This window comes from Tenrec ecaudatus, chromosome 18, assembly GCF_050624435.1.
Source record: "Tenrec ecaudatus isolate mTenEca1 chromosome 18, mTenEca1.hap1, whole genome shotgun sequence".
NCBI lineage: Eukaryota > Metazoa > Chordata > Mammalia > Afrosoricida > Tenrecidae > Tenrec > Tenrec ecaudatus.
In genome coordinates, this window is record NC_134547.1 from 37,810,709 (window position 1) to 37,821,526 (window position 10,818).

At 45.4% G+C, this 10,818-nt stretch overlaps 1 long non-coding RNA gene and 1 pseudogene across 3 annotated transcripts; one reads left to right on the plus strand and one right to left on the minus strand.

Annotated features, from left to right (window-relative positions):
* The first annotated feature begins 2,507 nt into the window (after nucleotides 1–2,507).
* LOC142431694 (tyrosine-protein kinase Yes pseudogene) lies at nucleotides 2,508–3,452 on the plus strand (annotated as a pseudogene).
* Nucleotides 3,453–3,566: 114 nt separating this feature from the next.
* On the minus strand, nucleotides 3,567–9,586 carry LOC142432205 (uncharacterized). Of its 3 annotated transcripts, XR_012780873.1 has the most exons (3): nucleotides 9,290–9,586; nucleotides 6,207–8,387; nucleotides 3,567–3,972 (listed from the first exon to the last, which is right to left on the minus strand). It is a non-coding gene; the product is annotated as an uncharacterized LOC142432205 (long non-coding RNA). The 3 variants fall into 3 exon arrangements; XR_012780872.1 differs by lacking the exon at nucleotides 3,567–3,972 and having other exon boundaries at nucleotides 5,867–7,797; XR_012780871.1 differs by lacking the exon at nucleotides 3,567–3,972 and having other exon boundaries at nucleotides 5,867–8,387.
* Between the last annotated feature and the right edge of the window lie 1,232 nt (nucleotides 9,587–10,818).

Sequence of the window (10,818 nt, forward strand, 5' to 3'; positions counted from 1 at the left end):
GTGTGAGAGGAGGGGAGTGCTGTCTAGGGGAGGGTTCTAGTTTGTACAGGGCATTTTCCTAGGGAAGACGACTGCAGCTTCACCAACCAATAGGCTGCTTTCTAATTAGTTACTATGCTTGTCCCTGTGTCTCTTACATATTTCTTTCAAGTTTATCTCAGGTGACAATTCTGCATGAGATGTCTCAAGTCTTATCTCAGGCTGTAAATCTGGGTGAGATGTTTTAGGATGCCCACTCAGCCTGACCTCAGAGTTGAAACATTTACTAGGCTTGCTAGGTCCAGGCTCGTTGCTTTGTTCTAGCCTGCAGCATGCTTGCTCACTTTGCATGTGCTGTTCATTTCTACCTTGGCAGGCAGAAGTCCCTGTCCTGTACCTCCCTGTCAATACCGCGATCTGACACTTTTCCTCCGTTTTCTTAAAGCATCCTCACACTTATGTGCCCTTGATGTCTCCCCATCCACCTCTGCAAGGGGACATTGTCTCTAGGAGTTACAAGAAAATAAGCCCTCCTTCCCTGCCCACCTCTTGTTGTTGGGTGTGTTCAAGTTGATTTCAACCCATAACACCCCCAAGTTAATGAAGAGAATTGTCCCATAGAGATGAACAGGCTGTAATCTTTTTAAAAATCATTTTATTAGGGGCTAATACAACTCTTCTCACAATCCATACATTAGAGCAATTGTGTAAATTGTGTAAAGCACATTTGTACATTCATTGCCCTCATCATTGTCAAAATATTTGCTCTCCACCTAAGCCCCTGGCATCAGCTTCTCATTTTTCCCCTCCCTCCCCGCTGCCTACTCCCTCATGAACCCTCGATAATTTAGAAATTATTTTGTCATACCTTGCTCTGTCCGACATCACCCTTCACCCACTTTTCTGTTGTCTGTCTCCCAGGGAGGAGGTCACATGTAGATCCTTGTAATCGGTTTCCCCTTTCCAACCCACCCTCCCTCCACCCTCCCAGTATCACCCCTCACACCACTGTCCTGACGGGATCATCCTCCCTGGATTCCGTTTCCAGTTCCTATCTGTACCAGTGTACATCCTCTGGTCTAGCCATATTTGTAAGGTAGAATTGGGATCATGATAGTGGGAGGGGGGGTTGGGGGGGAAGAAGCATTTAGGAACTAAAGGAAAGTTGTATGTTTCATCATTGCTACACTGCGCCCTGACTGGCTCGTCTCGTCCCCAAGGCCCTTCTGTAAGGGGATGTCCAGTGGCCTACAAATGGGCTTTGGGTCTCCACTCTGCGCTCCTCCTCATTCACAATGATACGGTTCTTTTGTTCTGATGATCCCTTCGACATCTTGTGATCACACAGGTTGCTGTGCTTCTTCCATGTGGGCTTTGTTGCTTCTGAGCTAGATGGCTGCTTGTTTACCTTTAAGCTTTTAAGACCCTAGATGCTATATCTTTTGATAGCTGGGCACCATCGTCTAGGAACAATTTCTCATAATCCCACAGATAATCAGTATGATCAGACCATCCGTAGAATTCTGTAACTTGCTCTGTTTAGCTATTACCAAACTGCCTCTAGAAAGATTTCTTCTATGTCTACCCCATGGCCACAGAACAGGGGTACCCCATGGCCACAGAACAGGGGTGTCCACAGAACCTTTTCTAGGATCCTTTATCCTGATCCCATCTCTAAGGCTATAAATGTGGGAAGGCTGTAAACTGCCCCATTAATACCCTTTCACTTCCTCAGGTCTCTAGTTCCTTTTCAAAAGACAATCCCTCCCTGGAGGTGGGTTAAATTGAGAATCCTTCAAGGGCTATTTACACCATAATGACAGTCTCAGAAACACTTAATGATGGAGTTTCAGACTGTGGGGCGGGGGTCATGTGGTAAAGAAAATTTATAATTTGGTGCTAGGTAGTCCCCAGTTTCACCACTTACTAAATATGTGGGTTTAGGTAACATACTTAAGCTCACTGGACCTTAAGCTTTGGCTTACAGTAGGAACCCTAAACCCATTTTATAGTCTTTACATTCAGTCTGTAATGAATTTTTTTGTGTTTATAATTGTAAATCTTTTATTTTATTTATTTATTTTTATCATTGTATTGGGGGTTCATACAACCCTAATCATAATCCATACACACATCAATTGTATAAAGCACATTTGTATACTCGCTACTCTCCTGTAATGAATTCTTTTGCTGCCAAGCAGAGTGCTTAATACCACAGATCACTACCAGGGAGGGGCAGCTTCTCCCCCAAGGACTTGTGTGTAGTTGTTAAAGTTGGGCTGCAAACCACAAAGGCAGCAGTTCAAAATCACCAACTGCTCTTCTGGAGAAAGACAGGGCTTTCTACGCTCATAAAAGTTTATAGTCTCAGAAACTCACAAGGGCAGTTCTTCCCCGTCCTACAGGGTCAGTAGGAATTGGAATAGACTCCATGGCCCTGTTTTCGTTTTAATAGTCTCATAGTCACCAGTCACACCCTGGCTGCCCTGCTGAGAGGGCCCTGAACCAGTCTTGTAAACTTTTCTTGTATGCATCAGTGTACATATTTCAACCATCGTCCGTTTCCTACTTCTATTTTTCCCAATACAGAAGGAGACTGGTGGGAAGCAAGATCAATTGCTACAGGAAAGAATGGTTGTATCCCTAGCAATTATGTAGCGCCTGCAGATTCCATTCAGGCAGAAGAGTGGTATTTTGGCAAAATGGGTAGAGAAGATGCTAAAAGATTACTCTCTAATCCTGGGACTCAACAGTGTATTTTCTTAGTAAGAGAGAATGGTACTATTCCCTCCAGATGCCTGACTGGGATGAGGTCAGGGGTGACAATGTGCATGATGGGTACTATATCACAACCAGAGCACAATCTGAGACTGCAGAAACTGATGACAGACTACACAGAGCATGCGGATGGTCTATGCCATAAATTAACCGCTGTGTGTTCAACACTGAAAGCCCAGACTCAAGAGCTAGTGAAAGATGCTTGGGATATCCCCTGATAATCTCTGCGACTGGAGGTTAAATTAGGACAAGGCTGTTTTGGTGAAGCCTAGATGGGAACATGGAATGGAATGACAAAAACAGCGATCAAAACTTAAAAGCCCGAAGCTTTTCTTCAAGAAAACACTATTTAAAAAAAAACTATTAAAAAAGAAAAGAAAAAACTAAACTTGTGTTTAGATATGCTGTTGTTTTGGAAGAGCCGGTTTACATTGTCACTGAATTTATGTCCAAAGAGAGCTTATTAGATTTCCTAAAGGACGGAGCTGGGCAGTTTTTGAAATTCTCACAACTGGTTCATTTGGCTGCATGGATGGATGGTGGTATGGCATATGATCGGCTATGTTCACTGAAATCTTCAGGCTGCTAATATCCTTATAGGAGACAATCTTGTGTGTAGAGTAGCAGAGTTTGGTTTAACAGGGTTGCAGACAATAATACACTACAAGACAAAGTTCAAATGGACAATCAAATGACAGCGCCCGGGCTGCTCCCTATGGTCGATTTAAAATAAAGTCTGATGTATGTTCATTTGGAATTCTTTTTTTTAATGTACACCTTGTTGTTTGTTAATTTAAAAAAATCATTTTATTGGGAGCTCTTACAGATAACATAATATTCCACAGTTCAATCACATCAAGCAGTTTCATACAATTGCTACCACAATCAGTTTAAAAACATTTTCTTACTTCTTTAACTCCTTGATATCAGCTCTCCTTTGTCCCCTTCCTCCAGGGCCCCCTTTCTACAAGGACCCATTCTTTTTTTTTTCTATAATAGATTTTGTAGTAGTTATATCATGTTGTGTCAAATTGTGGATATTATGAGTGAAGGGGTGGAGTTTAGCATGTCAATCAGGCAACAAGGTAATACCCACCAGGAGGATTCTGGGAACTTTCTCTTTCTCTCCTGGGAAGAGGATCACACTCTCGCTGCTTCACATTCCTGGTGGCAAGCCACATAGAGCTATGCTGAAGGCAGCCAGAGGAGCTGGAGCTGGAGGAGCCACATAGAGACCCATGTTAGCGTTGGGATGCTTCCCACCCACTCACTGGCCTGTGATCTTCCTGCATTCGGCATCGTTACATGTGTTGCGTGAGTCTGAAGAGGAATTTATAGACTGGTATCAGACATATGGGCTAATATTGGATTTATGGACTTGCTCTGGGCTGGGCTGCTTTCTTAATATACAATTACCCTTTAATATAAAGCGCTTTCTTATACACACATGAGTGTCCCTGGATTTGTTTCTCTAGTCAACCATTCTAACAGTTTTTTTCCCCTATCTTACACAGTCCAATACAACCATTCACATACAATTCTGTTGTCTGATCCCATCACTGCTATCAGCTCCCCATCCTCTCCCACCCCCCCTTCCTGAACCATTATTCCTGTTACTCTTCCCCCCACTCCCACCCCCGTTACTGTTTCTGAAGGGTTACCTATCTAGACTTTCATATATTGAACAATCTTAAATATATAAACGAGCCTACACAAATCTAACACGATTAATGAAGTAAAACAAATAAAAAACCATAATAGTAGGGAGGAAATATTAAAGAACTACAGGGAAGTTATGTGGTTCAAAAATGCTACACCACATCTGGATTTATCATTCCTTCTGAGAGAGACTGTCCAATTATCTTACAGGTCAGTTTTGGGTCTGCACTATATCCACACCCCTTCACACCAATTTGGTTGCTTGTTTTAAAATTTCTGATACCTTTTCCCATTGATACTTCATGATCACATAAGCTGGTGTGCGTCTTCCATGTGTGTAATGCCCATTCTTGTCTCTTGTTATGTCTTGTACCTTGAAGTCTATTTTGTCAGAGATTAATCTGCTACCCCTTTTTCAAAAATTTCCTTTAGCTTGGTAAATTTTTCACCATCCTTTGACTCTGTCGATTTGTTTGTGAGTTTGAGATGTCTCTCTCTCTTTTTAAATCATTTTATTAGGGGCACATACAACTCTTATCACAATCCATACATACATCAATTGTGTAAAGCACAATTTGTACATTCATTGCCCTCATCATTCTCATTTACTCTCCACGTAAGTCCCTGGCATCAGCTCATTTCTCCTCCCTCCCCGCTCTCCCCTCCCTCATGAATGCTTGATAATTTATAAATTATTTTGTCATATCTTACACTGTCCGACATCTCCCTTCACCTACTTTTCTATTGTCCATCCCCCAGGGAGGAGGTTATATGTAGCTCCTTGTAATCGGTTCCTCCTCTCAACCCCATCCTCCCTCAACCCTCCAGGCATCGCCACCCTCACCACTGGTCCTGAAGAGATCACCCACCCTGGATTCCCTGTGTTTCTAGTTCCTATCTGTACCAGTGTAGAGATGTGTCTTTTGAAGGCATCAGGTTGATGGATTTTGTTACCTAATCTGATCTGTTACTTTTGTTTTTGGATTTGTCCATTTAATCCATTGACATTCAGTATAATTAAATCTAAATGTAGATTAGTTTATTTCATCCTGTACTATTTGTGTGGGATATTTTCCTTCCTTCCTGCTTTAGGGGTGGTGGTCTCTGAGTGAGGAGTTTACTAGTGGCTTTCTCTGCTAGATGAGTATTGTTTTGAGTACTGCCTTTAGTGTGTTGTTTTCTGTATAGTGATGGTCTTATGTTTGAATGCTGCATTTGTTGGTTTTCAACCAATTATATAGTATTTTTTTGTAATTCTGGTTCTGATTTTATGAATTCTCTATTTACTCGTTTGAGAAAACTTTTAGTTCTCCTTCAAATTTTTGCTGAATAATGGATTCTTGGATTGCCATTGTTGTCTTTCAACTTTCAAATGTTGCTCCAATTTCTTCTTTCCTTCACTGTCTCTTCATCGAGGTCTGAGCTTATTCTTATGTTTATCTTTATGTGATTGTTTTTTTTTTTCTCTCTAGCTGCTCTCAGTACTCTCTCCTTTTCCTTGAAGTTGGATAATTTGACTATGTTTTGATGTGTTTTTTGGGGTGTGGGGGAGTTAATCAATATGGTGTTCTCTCTGCTTCTTCAATGGTTTTCATCTCCTCTTTTGTGATATTGGGAATTTTTTTCCCAAGAATTCTCTATTTACTAAACTACTTAATAAACTGCAAACTTATTTGTTTCTTTCTGTTTGGGAACACCAATAATTTGATGATTATTTTGCTTAATGGCATCCTACATCATCTGCACTCCTCCAGGGCTGGCTCATCCCCTCAGTGTTCTGGGGACGTTACCTCACAGTGTGCCGAGACAGCATCCAGTTGATCTGAATCTCCCCTATTCAGCAGGAATGCAGCGAGTGGTCACATACTTCTCAATCCCAGGATGTGAAAACCTGTGAATTGAGATCAGTCAACCCACTCTGTCCCCCACCTCCCTAAGTATGTTGGGGGAGAATGTTAGTGTCCGCCACGATGTTAGAGGTGGGTGTGGGGAAGAGAGGTCAGATCACCATTTCTCCTCTCCTCTACTGATGTCCAGAGCACCATGTGGAGGGGGAGCTCTGCAGGCGTACTGCTGGTCAGCATGGGAACCATGTTTTTGTTGTTGTTGTTTGGGGTGGGGGACTCTGTGTCAGTTCTTCCCTCTGAAATACCAAGTTGTGATTGACAGAAGTTTCTGCTCTTTCAGAGAGGTCCAGAACTCAGGCTCCCAAGCCGCATCTGCTTTTCCTGGTTTCTTTCTTTTTTAAAATCATTTTATTGGGGGCTTGTACAACTCTTAACACAATCCATCCATCCATCGTGTCAAGCACTTTTGTACACTTGTTTCCCTCATCGTTCTCAAAACATTTGGTTTCTACTTGAGTCCTTGGTATCAGCTTCTCATTTTTCTCCCTCCCTGCTCCCCCCTGCCCCATGAACCCTTAATAATCCATAAATTATTATTTTGTCATATCATACACCATCCAAAGTCTCCCTTCACTCAGTTCTCCACTGTCTGTCCCCCCAGGAAGGTTATATGTAGATCCTTGTAATCAGTTCCCCCTTTCTGTCTCACTTTCCCTCCACCCTCCTGGTATCGCCACTCTCACCACTGGTCCTGAGGGGATCATCTGTCCCACAAGTTTCAGTCTCTGACTACATTGCCATATTGGATCAAGCTCCTCCAGCCTCAAACACTTGTGAACTTCTAAGAAACTCCTCTACTATGACATTCCTTAGTCTTTGCTTTCTTTTCTGCCAGGCAGGATCTCCCACTCATGGTCCCCACCGCTCCGAGCCTCGATTGGTCCTGGTTGCCCCATGCTCCATCTCCCGAGCCCACCTCACTCTTGCATACTCCATACCCCCACCTTCTTAGCCCAGTTCCTTCCTGGTTACCTCTGGTTATTGCCTCCCACCGTAGCCTAACCTATCAGAAACTTAGGCTCCTGAGGTATGAACAAAGGCTTCCTGAGCTCTTTGAATCAACAGTCACACCTAGCTGTGGCTTCCAAGCATGTTTAGTGGAGGGAAGGATGCTGGTCTTGTCGTGTAGGGACCCCTGTTCAAGTCTAAATTCCATTTCCTCATCGGTAAAGTGGGCGATCGTTCCTGAGCATCCCACTGGGCTGCTGAAGAGAAAGAATGAGAAGGCAGTGGGTAGCTCTGGCTGGGCCTGAGGATGTACATAGGGGACAACCCGAAAAGACCAAACTGATAAGGCCTGGAGAAGGAGCAGGGTCCAGTTTTGTCTTAAAGGCGTTCCACATGGCTGGCTCACAGGCACAGGTTGTTCTTGGTGCTTCTCCGTAACAGTACTATTCCCCTTCCTGTGTAGTTGATTCCAACTTGTTGCAACTCAACGAGATGATGGAGAGCCTCTCCATTGGGTTTTCCAGAGCTGTGAATGTTTAGGAAAGCAGACTGTCACATCTTTCTCCTGTGGATTTGAACCACTGTCCTTTCAGTTGGCAGACAGGTCTCCTTGTAAGAGCATTACAAGGGTGCAAAGTTTAGGTGTTCAGGTTGGGAATATTAACTCCAATGAACCTAGGGGTAGGTCAAAGCCTGGTGCTGGAATGTCATGCAACAAACATCTACCTCTGCAGTGCCTGGGGTGGGAGAAACCAGTGGGTAACTAAGACCCCATAGCCCACCCGCTGCAGAATCATCTGTATGCTTCAGCTGGCCCTGAATGCCAGGGGTCATGGTCTGGGGTGACAGACACACAGGAGTTAGAGATCTGATTGTTCACTCCATGGAAAAGGAACTATCACTTTTGAGAGGCAGTGTGGTCAAAGTAGAAAGGACACACTTTGAAGTCAGACCAGGATTCAAGTCTGGCCAATGGTGGTGGGCAGTCCCAGTCAGCAGTCCTCTGAGAGTTCTCCACTTGGCATGTCTCCTCAGAGCCCCTTGTCTTCTCCACAGTCAGCTACGGGAGTTCCTGCGATCTGTGTTGGGCATGGCGAGCGAGGCCAGAGGCTATGGCTTGGGGGAAGAAAGCCCGAAGACCCAATGAGTGTTCATTCCCTCCCTGGCCTCCTTCTCCATTGATTGTCCCTAGATGTCATTAGATAAGATCCCTGGTGAAATAGTAGTTACACATTGGGCTGCAAAGCACAAGGTCAGCAGTTTGAAACAACCAGTAGCTCCTTGGGGAAAAGAGGAGGCTTTCTACTCTCATAAAGTTAATCTTGGAAACCCACAGGGGGAGTTCTACCCTGCTCTATAGGATTGCTATGAGTCTCAATGGCAGTGAAGGTTGAATTAGATGTTAGAGGAAGCTCAAGTCAAGACCCATTAAGAAGCCAGGAGGGAGCTGGGTTTCTCTGTCCCCACAGTGTTCTCATGTATAAAAAGGTAAGATAAAGCCTGGAGCAGAGGTGCTTATTGGTAACATGTGCACCCTAAGGACACTGCCGGGGTTTAGGACTGAGGCAGCATTCCCAACGGTGGGTTGGCAGGGAAGGAACCTGACCCTTTGGGGGACGTAATCCTAATCTCAATAACCCGAGTTGGGCAGTGGTCCTCAACCTTGAGTGCACTCTGGAATCACCTGCGGTGGTACAAAAATGGATTCTGAGGCCAGAGATCCTGATCTCGTGGATCTGGTACGCCTGGACAGTAGTATAACATCTCTCCAAGTGATGTTAATACACAGGCAGGCAACTGAAATCACAGGCTCTTGGGGCAGGATCATGACTACCAGAGATGAGGAAATTGAGGCCTGGTGAAGGTCTCTCTCTCAAGGGCTAAAGTAAGGCATGTCAGAGCAGGCCCAAACTCTTGTCATATCTTCCCTCCAAGTGGAAAAGGGAGTACTGAGAATCAGGAGGGATGGAGAAAACAAGAGCACCCAGAAGAAAAGGGGTTTGTGGCTCTAGACCTACCTCCACTTCCCCACTGGACCTCAGGTTCCGTAGGCATTCCAGGAGCACCCAGTCTGTCCCCTGCCACAGGAGAGGGCAGGCTCTGTGCCATCGTGAGGGGCTGGAAAGTGGCGAGCAGATGCTGGCCCTAAGATACTGGCTTAGGGACATCACATTAGCGAATAGTCTGCAGCTCCTGGGGCCAGCTGTGGGCGGTCCTCTCCTTCTTACTGCCGTTTTTGGTGGCTGAAACTTTAGACTGATCCTGGAGCCAGACAGGCAGGCAGACGGAGAGCATTCTTCCCTGTGAAGGCCTCCCTCTCTCCCTGGATGCAGGGAGGGGCAGGGAAACCAGGACCTGCCCAGGCCTGCCCCCAGGTTGAGTTTCAAGCTGTGGGACTGAGTGCTCTGAGACTGGGTGGAAGATCAGGAAAGCCCAAGGCTGTAACTCACAGCTTAGAGTCCTGAGTCTCAGAGTAAAGCCACCGAGTGGTAAAGAGTGGGAGGCGGCTCATTCCAGAAGCTCCACGCTCACTGGGCACTGGGAGCCCAGTGAGGACTTCTGCTGTTTCTAGGCAAGTCCTGGCCTTACTGAGCCTCGGGCTCCCCGAATGACTGGCTAACCTGGGCAAGATGAATGCTGTGGATGGGAACTTGAGCTGGGGTGGGGGAGAATCTGCTTTCCATTTTCAGAAATCATCTCGAAGGCTACTGTGGAGATATGTGCACCTCTTACGTGAACTGGTCATGGGTGGGTCTGGATGGGTCAGGGGTCTCACTACTGGCAGAGTTTCAGATGTGCTGGTCAGTTTTGGCTCTTGAGCAAATGTTTGAGGGATCCTCTGACAGGGCAGGGCAGGAAAGTGGGCTTACCACATAGGAAGTGAGGGCAGAGGCAGCTTCTTCCCACAGCCTCCCTCCCTCTACCCAGCAGGCCTAGGGGCCTAAATTCCTTTCAGTGGGGGTTCCTATCTCAGGTACCATCATCCCATGTTGGGGGCGAGTTTGCTTTCTGGAATAGAATGGCCTTATGGAGCTCAGATCCTGAATCCTGGACACATATGCTTTGAGAACTGTACAGTAATAGCATTTCTATAACCTCATTGGGGAACATGGCAGTACCTACCGTGTAGATCTGTCATGTAAATCAACTGAGACAAACCACACCTGACACACAGATGGCGAAAGCTCTGCATTGGCGGTTGACATCAGTTTTCCTGTGTTCCCTGCTGGCAGCAACACCTCTCTGCCCACTTCCTTCTGGTCTCTTTTGGAAACCAGGGCGGAGAAGCTAAAGAATGAGATCTCTGGGTGGTAGAGATGTGTGCGACCGGTCAGGGGCGGTGAGCAGCCCCACAAGTGTCCCCTGGACGGCAGCTAAGTCACAGTAATAACAGACTGAAGAGTCCTCTGAGGCAGCCATCTCTTCTGGATATTAGTATATTGATTCTACTCAACAATCCACAAGTAGGAAGTAATATTATGTTGTGTCTATTTCATAGATGAGGAAACTGAGGTGCGTGGGAAAGTCAAACTCTAAATCAGTGGCT